This window comes from Gigantopelta aegis, unplaced genomic scaffold (assembly GCF_016097555.1).
Source record: "Gigantopelta aegis isolate Gae_Host unplaced genomic scaffold, Gae_host_genome ctg1980_pilon_pilon:::debris, whole genome shotgun sequence".
Taxonomy (NCBI): Eukaryota; Metazoa; Mollusca; class Gastropoda; order Neomphalida; family Peltospiridae; genus Gigantopelta; species Gigantopelta aegis.
In genome coordinates this window covers 5001-16863 of record NW_024532819.1, presented here as the reverse complement: position 1 = coordinate 16863, position 11863 = coordinate 5001, and positions in this window count along the sequence as shown.

Genomic DNA, 11863 nt, shown 5'->3' with positions numbered 1-11863 from the left:
TTCAAGAGTAATATAATATAATATAATGCAATATATACAATATAGCAAATTATTTTATATGAACAGATGAAAAAATATAGAACACATACACACACAAGATAGTCTAGTTAAATTAAAGTTGTGGCCAGCTCCCATCAGAATTTCTTACCTGTAGTGTTAACTGTTGACTGTCAATCTAAAACAAAATAAAAGTACAATTCAGATGTTTTATCTATTCATATAATACCGTTCCAGTGATTCTAGCAAGTCCAGATTCATATAAAGTCATATCGAAATTGCTAACAAGAATATTGCCATCACGATTGAATCCTTCTTTTCTCCACCATAGTCTACACTCACTAGCAGATTCTGAAATGTTAACTCTCTTTTCATTACTTGTATGACACGACCTAAAACAATTTACAATATTAACAATCGATTAAAGTTATATTATAGAATTAATTAATAATTATTTAATGCGAAAGAATTTATTAATATCCAACATTTCCCAGACAAGCTAAGTTTCTAAGTGTTAGCAGACATTTCTGACTTAAGTTTTCTTATGATTTCTGAACTTGAAACTGACCAAATCAGATTGCTTCATTTAACTTAGTTACATATACTGAAACCACATCTGCCACAACTTAAAACATGTCCACTTATCATATTATGATCATAACAAAATGATAACCAATAACACAATATACTGGGTATTGGTAGGTGACTTTTTCACAAGGACAGAGAGGAGAGGAGGAAAACTCTCTTTTAGATAAAGTTGCCTGATATTATCTTTTTTATGTTATATCTAATACTCTAAATTAGTTAGGACAATGGGTTGTAACGGACTGAGTAGGTTAGTCAAAAGACTTTCTTTAAGAAAAGGAAACACAATCAATATCTCTCATACACATTACAAGACAGTCTTAAATAGTAAGAAAACAACAAAAGACTATGTCAAGACATGTAACAATAGTAGGGACAATAAGAAACAAAAAAATCGATTCATACAAAAGAAAACTAACTCATTGAACTCTCATTAGCACAAATTATGCATTGAGATTATAATTACACTAATTAAGAAAATCCAACCTATCTTACTTACTGATCTTAGTTGTTGGATCAAATGGACTGCTCTTTCCTAAAAAAAAGAAAGTCTGGTAAACCTCAAATCCAAGTAGATTCTCCAAGGCCAACTGCCATCAGATTTTTTTGGTCTATCATCAATATCTAAATAGACAAGAATGAAGTTACTACAGTAGTTATGTAATGTGAAGTTACCTGGCCTATAGTGACTTGATAATCAAACAAAGTTTGGTCCAAATTTTTTAATAACATAAATCTATCATCTCTTCTTTTTTCCACAATCTACACTCATCAGTTGCAGATATATTAAAAAGTTCTTTCATTTTCAGTATAGCATCTCCTAAATGAGATACATTACATATAATAGACAGTAATGTCTTTGTATAAATACCAACAATGAACATTATACTTTTATGGTAAACCCTATACCTTGTAAATGAAAATCCAAATATGGATTAATTCTACATTAATGAATGATGAAATTTCTGCTGGGTACTCCAGGAAATTTACAAGGGTTGTTATGCTATGATGTCTAGTTATATTAGGGTTAAAATTTGACTATTGTAATGTTGTGCTATGGAAACTTATGGTTTTAGGTGTGGTAACCTGACAAAATTTAGCAAGTTAAATTTAATTCCTAAATCATAAATTCAAAGCAATGTTGAATAAGAGTAATGATCCTTTAATTTACATTACTGATTTTTAATTACCAATAGTAGTTGCTCGACTAAAAGATAATTTTTAATCCTTTTATATTGGGGGATACGCACACCAATTGTAGCTCCATAAGTAAACTTCTACTTCCACATTTTAGCACTACCAAATTCTATAGCAAATCTGGATAATATACCAATATGATTAAGGTAAAGATTATATTGTATACACTCACCTACAAATAGGTAGTGATCTGTTGACCATCCATACCAATAACTAAGAGATCCCACACTGGTTTACACAGTATGGTATAATCCACACCTTCTTTTAGATGTCCCTTAATTGCATGATTTATCTTTTTGGAATTAATGGTAGTAATGATAATTTCAACAACTTATCTTACCTCTCAATGTCACCATAGAGAGCTCTTATCGATAGGACCAGGATAAGATGGCTCACTATCAGATATAGTATCCCCTTGTATTTTCTTTTCTTCAGGAGACAGACTTTTCTAGCTGGAATGAAATTCAGCATAACTCTTCCACTGTTTGAACCACTTCACAATCAACTAAAAACTTTAATAGAAAAGAATGTAAAGTGTATATATGATAAATGACAATGCTTCTTTACCATTTATCTCCTTTTTTCAAGGTATGTGTCATAAGGTTAAAAATGATATCCTTTGTATCAGGCAAAGGAGGACAATCTCCACTCCCACTGAAACGAGCCATAGACCAGGATCATCAAGATTCATACTTTGCTGTAGTTGTCTGCATTCTTCTTGAAGTAATCCTATGTCATTTTGATATTATCAAACATACTTTGAAATAACTTACTTATTTCTTTATCTTTCTGAGCCATTGTCTGATTAAGAAAGGAATTGTTTGCTAAGGTAACTTGAAGTTCTTTGTCTTTCTTTTCTAACATTTCAGTTGCTTTTTTCTCCTTTTTTTTCTATACTCTTTAAAACTTCCTTCTCTTCTTTCAAAATTTTCACTTGTTCAGTTAATGAATGATTCTTAATTATCATTTCCATTGTGTTCTTCAATGGAGGTAGATTAGAGAGAGCATGTTCAGCACATATGATAGCATCACTCATAGTAGGTCGCTTCATAGGATCATTTGTCTAGACAAGACTTGGGCAAATGGAAGGAAAGGATTATCACTAGATATTGTTGTGGTATATTTTTGATCTCCTATCCCATTCTGTGACAAGATCATAAGATCCCCTTCGAAAAAGGCTAACACTAGGTATGTATTGAGCTGTAGGTACAGGCATTGGTGTGTGAAGACATGGAGGATTAGACAGCCATAGGAGAACACATCTAGCTTGTGGTCATAACTTGGATTTTCCATAAGAGCTTCAGGAGGCATTACAATAGCATTACCAGGTGCTGTAGTAAGTTGTTGTTGTTTAAAGGTGTCTGCCATTCTAGATACACCTAGGTCAGATATTTGGCTATAAAGTTAGAGGTCAGCAATATGTTATGGCTGTGAGATCACGATGAACAATGGGAGGTCTCTTACAATGAAGATAATTGAGACCATTTGCAACATCAAGAAGAATGGAGTATTTCATTTGAAGTGGGAGATCTTGATGTGTTTCTAAACACTGTGTTAATGACAGAGGAAGATACTCCATTACTAACATAGGTAGTTGAGAGTGTTGTAAGGAATGAACACCCATTAACTGGACAATGTTTGGGTGACGTTGTTGACTATGACAGAGACACTCTTCAACAAACTTGTCTAATGTTTCATTCTATAAAGAGATAACAAGATGTAGTGATCATTTCCTCATTAGCTAGTATATGTACCTGTACAATAGTTCATGTAGAGTCTTTCCAGCACAAACCAGTCCACTCACTCTAACCTCAACTACCACACCATAAGCTCCACGACCTAATTCCTTTCCAGTCTCCTCTAAATCATCCAGTAAACAAACTTTGAAGCTGAGCCTAAGATTTTCTACCATTTTGCAAAGAGATGTACAAGGAACGCCCACTACATATTAAGGTTATAGTGGTATTGAGGATATACCACCCACAATTTTTAGAGTCTATCCCCAAACTCACAAGTTTTTTAATACCATTCTCTTATTGTACACTTGTTCTAATTGCAATTGATAAGCTGTTGTTTGTATTGTACGAAAAGATAATACATATTATAATACAAAGATAACCAAACTACAGTGTCCTTACATTAGACAATTACAAAGTCTATCCCAAAATCCATGACTATTTAATGCCATTCTTATAGTGTATACTTGTTCTATTTGCAACTGATAACATAGACCTTTTCTTGCATTAGCAGAAATATTGTAAAAAAGATAATACTTGTTATAAAATATATTTCATGAATTTAATCTATTTTTAATTGCTATAATGTGGATATAATTTTCATGAATTTAATCTATTTAATTGCTTGTCCTCCTAGCTTTCCAGTCTATATCGAACTCCTCTCCAAGTAATCTCTCTACTCCAAGTACTAGCTACATTAGAGTGGAAAAGTCCATATCTCACGAAATAACCACACAGTAACAGTTTCATAGTGGAATACTTGACCATTCTAAAAATCAATAAGAAAAAATTCGAAAAATGTCTCAGTATTCTAGAGTAATATGGTCCCCTCACTTTCCTATTGACACATCAAGGAAAATATGGGGACAATACTTGAATACAACATTAATCACAGGTTTAAGAAGACATTGATCGCCCTTACTTTACTGTATAACATACCTCTACTAAATGTATAAGTATTAGATCACATATAAACCAGAAGGTGCAATGACATATTAAGAATAGTACTCTGTTCCATCTATTATTATAGTGAAACTGATAAACTACCTATTACACCTAATAGTAAACATTTCTGTAAATGGTTCAAATAAAAACAGGAAGTGGCATCATAGAAGCTCTGAGACGACCCCATCTTTAAAGAGAAGAGATGGATTGAATGAATGGATAGATAAATGTCATATATATGGATAGAGGATTGGTGAATGGACAGACAGACAAAACAAATGAAAGAGTTTATAAAACTGATAACTCGAGTTTGAAATCTGATAGAGAATGGGAACCAGGATTTTGAAAGTACTGGTATAGAAACTTAGTACAAACTTCCATCCACTGTAGTTACATACATACATAAATACACAAGTCAAATCATAGTCAAAAAACAACATACCTGGTCCAAAGTGCTTTACCAATGAAGAAATCTTCTGCTAAATATTCAGAGAATACTTTTAAAACCTCCTTCATTATCAACTGCAGATTTCTTTATAGCCATGACATACCAGTAGCACAATTCCGACCAATCAATTAGCCCATAAATATACCCGGGAATGCTGTGTACCAAAATAGACCTGAGAACAGGAAGGAAGAAGAGAAGGATTGATAAATGGATAAAAAGGATAGATACCGATAATAATATTACCTTATCTAAATACCAGCAAAACTATGAACAGATCCAAAACATATGGAAGCTACAAATAAAAAAAATATAAAAAAAACTAGTCCCTAGCTCCTCATTATTTACCTGATGTACTAATGCAACTCTAGGATGTTTGGCTTTACACACCATCTCTGTTAGATTATCAGGTTGAGCTATTTAAAATAAGGATACTATCAATATTATCAGTAAAACAGAGTACATAGTCTTAACTATATAACATGATTATTGGAGACCCCACTACCATCTTAAATTATATTACCAAACACTTAAATGGATTTATTTGGTCTACACAAAAAAATTCAATAACTTCAATAATATGTAAGGGAATTCCAGGTTACCATGGAAACATATAGTTAGCTCCTAAGGTCACTCATTAATGGTGATGGAGTGATTTAATAATATATATGTATTACATACAGTATGTGATATGATAAAATTTGCACAAAGCTCAAAGAATCATGGACCTCATGAATATATTGACATAAGGATTATAATAATTGTACTTACTTAGTATATTAGAATCAGAGATCCATAGTAGATCATATACTGCAGAGTTATATGCACTAAATATATTATTAATCTTAGGATTGACTCCGATAGAATTAGCACCTAATGGAAGGAATAAAAAAATTAATAAAGATAATGAGACTAAATTTGATAAGATTATCACATCAAAAATTGATATAGTTTTCAATATATTAATTTTTTGATTCCATTCTCACCCATGAACACCTTGACATGGACATGAGGATAAAGAAGTCTTAGTTCCTCAATAATTTGTAAACTAGGTGGTCCACTTGACTCATGTTCAGCTATACAAATCAGTATTTCATACTATAGTCAAATAATTAAAAGATCCAGAGAATTAGTGGCTAATTAGCAACTTGACATAATACTATATTTATAAATTATTTATTTAAGTTATTTGTCTCAGTATATTATCTTCTATAAAATATATATTCTTAGAGAAAAATATACAGTGAGAAACAGTAGGTTGATGTTTTTATAAACAGAACATATTTGTCATAAATACATTATCATTAAAATAAATGTAAAATCACCTTAGGATAATTAATTTTGAAATAACTCTCTAAATTTTCCTTGAGGTTAGAGTCATTAACAATGATTGGCTGAATTAAAGAAAAATATAATATTCTCAATTAATATCAATAAAGATACAATATCAAACAAATAGAGGATACTTCCATACCTTATTAACGAAACACCAGGCCAATTTTCCAACTTGATTTGAGATTGAGGCTTCCAGGAGTGAAGTTTTAGAAATCTAAAGTAATGCAATAAAGTAGATCTTATTAAATACCTTTAGTATACAATATCATAGGTGCTGGAAGCAGGGGGGCCATGGGGGCACTGGCCCCTCAGTTTTTTTAATAGTGGGGCCACAGTGGGGCATTCTATAAATTTACCTTGCCTAATGATTATTATTAGGACAATATGTGTTAAACAGGCATTGCATATTAGATATACAATGCACTGTTTAACACAATGAACACATTCTGAAACTAATTAATAAGAATACAGTGGTGAAAGGTCACATGTTGTAAAAAAATGTCTAAATGAGTCTGTCTGTCCTCCTGGCTAGTTCAACAAAAATCAAATGACAACTGATAGCAGAACAATTAAAAATTAATAATAACAATGCTCATGCATGTATGTAATATAGGGTAGATCAGTTAGTGTTGAGGGTGCCCCCCCAGTTGAAAACATCTTCCATCACCTATGAATATATATGTATTATAATAGAACAGGACATATGTAGACTTAAAACTTACCCATAACTAATAGCTAATAGATGCACACTCATATATACACAGTAGTAGACAAGTACAAAGCTAGAAATTTAGGAAGACAGTTTGATTTCATAAACCAAAATGGTTCCATAGTGTTCTCCTCTGCTATCACGTCGTCAGTAGTTGTACTACTAGCAGTTATGTCGGTGCTTACATTTATAGGAGCCGTCATTTCTCTACGAATATATAAAATAATAGAAACTACATGCTCTGTAAATGATCTATAACATGGATGATGAGGGATGGTGATTAGGTAGCCACGCCCTATAACCACACGAACCATGAATAATTAGCAATGAATAATAATAATTAGTTGTTTAATAGAAAAAAATAGCTTTAATTTTAATAGTGTCTCAAAATTACTTTTAGTTTACAGAATTTTAGCTCAGAGGAATAATTTGTTATATTTTTATTTGAAATGTACCTTAATTAAAAACAACAAGTACTAATTATAGCATAATAAAAAATATCAAATTATATTGCGTGACATTTTCAAAGTTAAGAGTACTCAAGCTCTGCATTAGTTATTGTCAACCTGTCTTTCTCCTCTTTAAGTAACTTGACAAACTCTGCATTTTTTAAGGGTTAAATATTTTCCATAGTGAAAGCCAATTAATTTATGTATAGCAACTTCAATTAAATATACTAAATAGATATGCTTTCAACTCATCTGACTTTGATTTTGCCAGAATATAAGCCATATATTTAACAGTGAAACACTCCAGATATTAGATGGATTAGATGTGTGTGTAGATATGTTATAGTAACAGGTGGTTTTGTTGTTTGATCTCGTAGGTAAAAGTTTTGAGCAATAAAATCAAGAAATGAAATTATCAAAATGAAATTATAAATAAAATTTTGGTTATATTTTACTTTGGGCAAGAATACTAGTAGATTATAAAACTATATTGGTAAGTAATTAATAGTGTGTCGAAAAAAATTAATAAAATCTTTTCGTTCTTTTTTTGCAGCCTTCAATGTCACCAGGTCCTTTTATATAGGTACAATAGTATCAAAAGGACCCTATATGTCCAAATTCTATAACCAAGTGGAGACTTCCTAGTCAGTGTCCACAACATTAGACGTGTTCGTGATTAGTCTGGTATGGTCAGATGTATAGGAGAGTACATCTGAAACTGACATGATACTAGTACATAATACATAACTACTATATACGATATATGAGACTTGTATAAGATGCATGATATTGGTACATGGTACATGATTGTTAATTTGGTGTTGCCAGTCTTGGGTTTACTTATTATTAGAGATAAGGGATCATTAAACAACAGATTACATATGTTATGTGTTGTATATGCACTTTATGTGGTTTGAGTTTGATAGTCAAAAGTGGTTGTGTTCAATACGATTTAGGTGACAATACAAAAATAAAAACTATCATGGCAACTTTACCTGTGTTGTAGTAAGTTAAAGGTGTCTATTAATTCTAGACATAACTATCTTCTTTTTTCTTTCAATTTTCTCAGGTTATATGTATCAATAATAGAGAACTCATCCTCTGCATTAATTAGAACACATCAGGACTTCCCATTTCAAATCAAGTACTCCATTTTTTGGTTGCAAAGGCTCTGTTAGGATATCACAGTGCCAATACCCATAATATTGCTAACCTGGCTTCAAAGCTTGAGGATATATTGAACAGCCATTAACCAAAAAACAATGACTGGATGATGTTGACTTTGACACACTTTTATACTACAAATTTATCATCCCATTAGCCTATGGAGCATACTTTGTCATAATTATGATATTGATATGCATGTGCAACATGCATCCATGAATACATTTATTCACATGGTAGCATGCTTTCACCTCATGTCCAACATGCATATGTATTAAATGGTAGAGTAGTTTTTATACATGCAAACATCTTAAAAAATGCTAGTACAATAGTGTAAAGCTAATCAACAAGAAAAAATTATAAGAAGGAGTGCTTGGTCAATATAGGTTCTTTAGCAGTTAATCAATTTTTGTTGCTTGTCCTCCTAGCTTTAATCTATATACGAACTCCTCTCCAAGTAACATCTCTACTCCAAGTACCTACCTATATAACGTGGGATGGTCCATATCTCACGAAATAACCACACCAATAATAGTTTCCATAATGGAAAAATTTGACCGTTCTAGAAAACCAGTTAATGCAATAGAATTAAAGTGTCAATGAATTATACAATAAATAATCATACATTTTAAGTTTATAATATACCTCTACTAAATGTAAAAGTATCATGTCACATATAAACCAGTTGAGACAATGACACAGTAGAAAGATCAGTTTGTCCCATCCCATGATATAGTAGACTGATAAAATGACTATTACTCCTATATATAAACATTCAGTAAATGGTTCAAGTAAAGCTGGAAGTGTTATCATAGAAAATCTGAGACGACCCCATCTTTGAAGAGAAAAGATGGATAATGGATGAAAAAACCAACAGTTGTGTGGATGTAATAATGTTATACCTGATAAGACGAGCTTGAAATCTGACAGAGAATAGGAACCAGAGTTTGAAGCACTGGTATAGAACTTAGTGCAAATTCCATCCATATAGTTACATACATAATGTGCAAACGTTATAAGCAGTAACAACTGTACCTGGTCTTAAGTGCTTTGACAATAAGAAATCTTCTGCTAAGTATCAGAGAAAACTTTTAAACCTCCTTCATTGTCAACAGCAGATTTATCTTTATTAGCCATGACATACCAGTACCACAGCCCGGACCAATCCAGATTAGCCATAGATATAAACCGGGGAATGATGTGTACCAAAATGACCCTGAAGATAGGACAAAACGATGGATGGAGAATGAAATGGACAAATAGACAAATAGGTATACAGAAGGATTCAATGTAAACATACCTTATTGACATAACAGCAAAAATCCACTGATCCTATATAAGGGAGCTATAAAATCAAACAATATATTATAGCTCCTCCTAGTCCTCTTACTTACCTGATGTACAAGTGCAACACTGTAGGATCATCAGCTCTGTGCACCATCTCTTTTAAGTTATCAGGTTGTGCTATTAAAGCAACAGCAAACAACAACATGTCACTAACATTAAGATACCTAAAGTAGTATGTTAATCTAATAAAATTGTGATTAATTTAATGGTCTTCTTGTATTAGTTTAACAGACATAAATAAATGCAATATCAACATGATATCTTGGTTTTGTACAAGATACAGACCACTACAGAATAGTGGGGTGACCTCCTCCATGTCCGGAATCATAAATGTTATTGTATAGAGTTATGAATATACTTAACTTGACTTACTTAGTATTGTTTAGCATCTGAAATCCATAGTAGATCATATTCTGCAGAGTTATATGCACTAAATATATATTAATCTTGGATTAACTCCTATAGAAATTAGCACCTAATGTTAGGAATAAAAATTAATAAAGATACGGGACTAAATTTGATAAGATATCACATCAACTATTATGAACATTCAGGTTTCATAATTCTATTCTCACCCATGAACATCTTGAACACAGACATGAGGATAAAGAGTCTTAGTTTCCTCAATAATTGGTAGACTAGGTGGTTGACTTGACTCATGTTCAGCTATACAAATCAGTATTTCATACATAGTCAAATAATTGGAAGAGAACAATATAATTACGTACAATAATTTGATAGTAATTATTGTCTATAGGTAGCAACAATTAACCATGTATACAGCTGTCACCAAGAGAGTGAGGGATTATAGCAAATATGTGTATTGTACATATTACAACATGTCATATTACCAGTGTATTAACATGGATAGCAAATGCTTGAGTAAAAAATTGTAAAATTAATAAATAAGAGAAATGTATTAAAATAACTATGTAGTATGCATTGTCTAAAATATTTACTTGCCAGATCATTAGAAATAATAATATAATAGTACCTTTGGGTAATTAATTTGAAAAAACTCTCTAAATTTTCTTTGAGGTTAGGATCAGTACCAATAATGGGCTAAAATGACAAATCATATTGACTCTTTATATTATAACAAGAAGTCAGGCTATTAAATGCTGTAATGAGTAATTATCAGGCTAATATAACGGATGTTCTTAAACCTTTATTAAGATGAGACCCCAGGCCAACTTTCAATTTGACCTGATCATAAAGGACTGAGGCGTACAGGAAGGAAAAGTTTTAGAAGCTTCATGCAATCAATTGCATAGACCAACTTGGTCTAATGAATTAAGGATGCTTTGACTACTAAATTTAATACTTCTGGTTTATAAAATTATTTTCAACGAATATATTGGCCGTAATGAGACTTAAACTCCACCCATAAGGTAATAGCCAATAGATGGACGACTCATGTAACATAACCACAATAGTATAAAAGGACCAATATAGGCAACGTAGAAAACACAGTTTGATTCCTTAGCAACCAAAACAGCTCCATAGATTTACCTGTGAATACTCTTCTATAGAAAAGTTGTACTAATAGTTTTAGCTCCAGCACGGAACTTTTGTGGGAGGTTGAGAGTTGTCTATTAACAAAAGAGGGTCGACATCATGAAATAGTTAAGTTAGGACCACGGTAAACCATAAATTATGATCCCCAGTCTGATAACATGAGGGAATTAATTAAAACTTTTAATATATGGAATAATAATAATTAATAATTAGCAAATGATACTCAGCAGCTGCAACTAAAGAGCCTAAGTATCATATTAATTATATCTACATTTTGATTAAAATAAACCTTTTCTAGTTTGTGGTTCTAGCTGAGGAAAGAAAAGCCCAAGTTACTTAGGACTATTAACTTATGTGCATTGGTAAGGTGAAGCAATGTTACCATTTCTAAGTTCTTTGTTTGTAATTTAATTATTTTTCTTTTAATCATTTCACG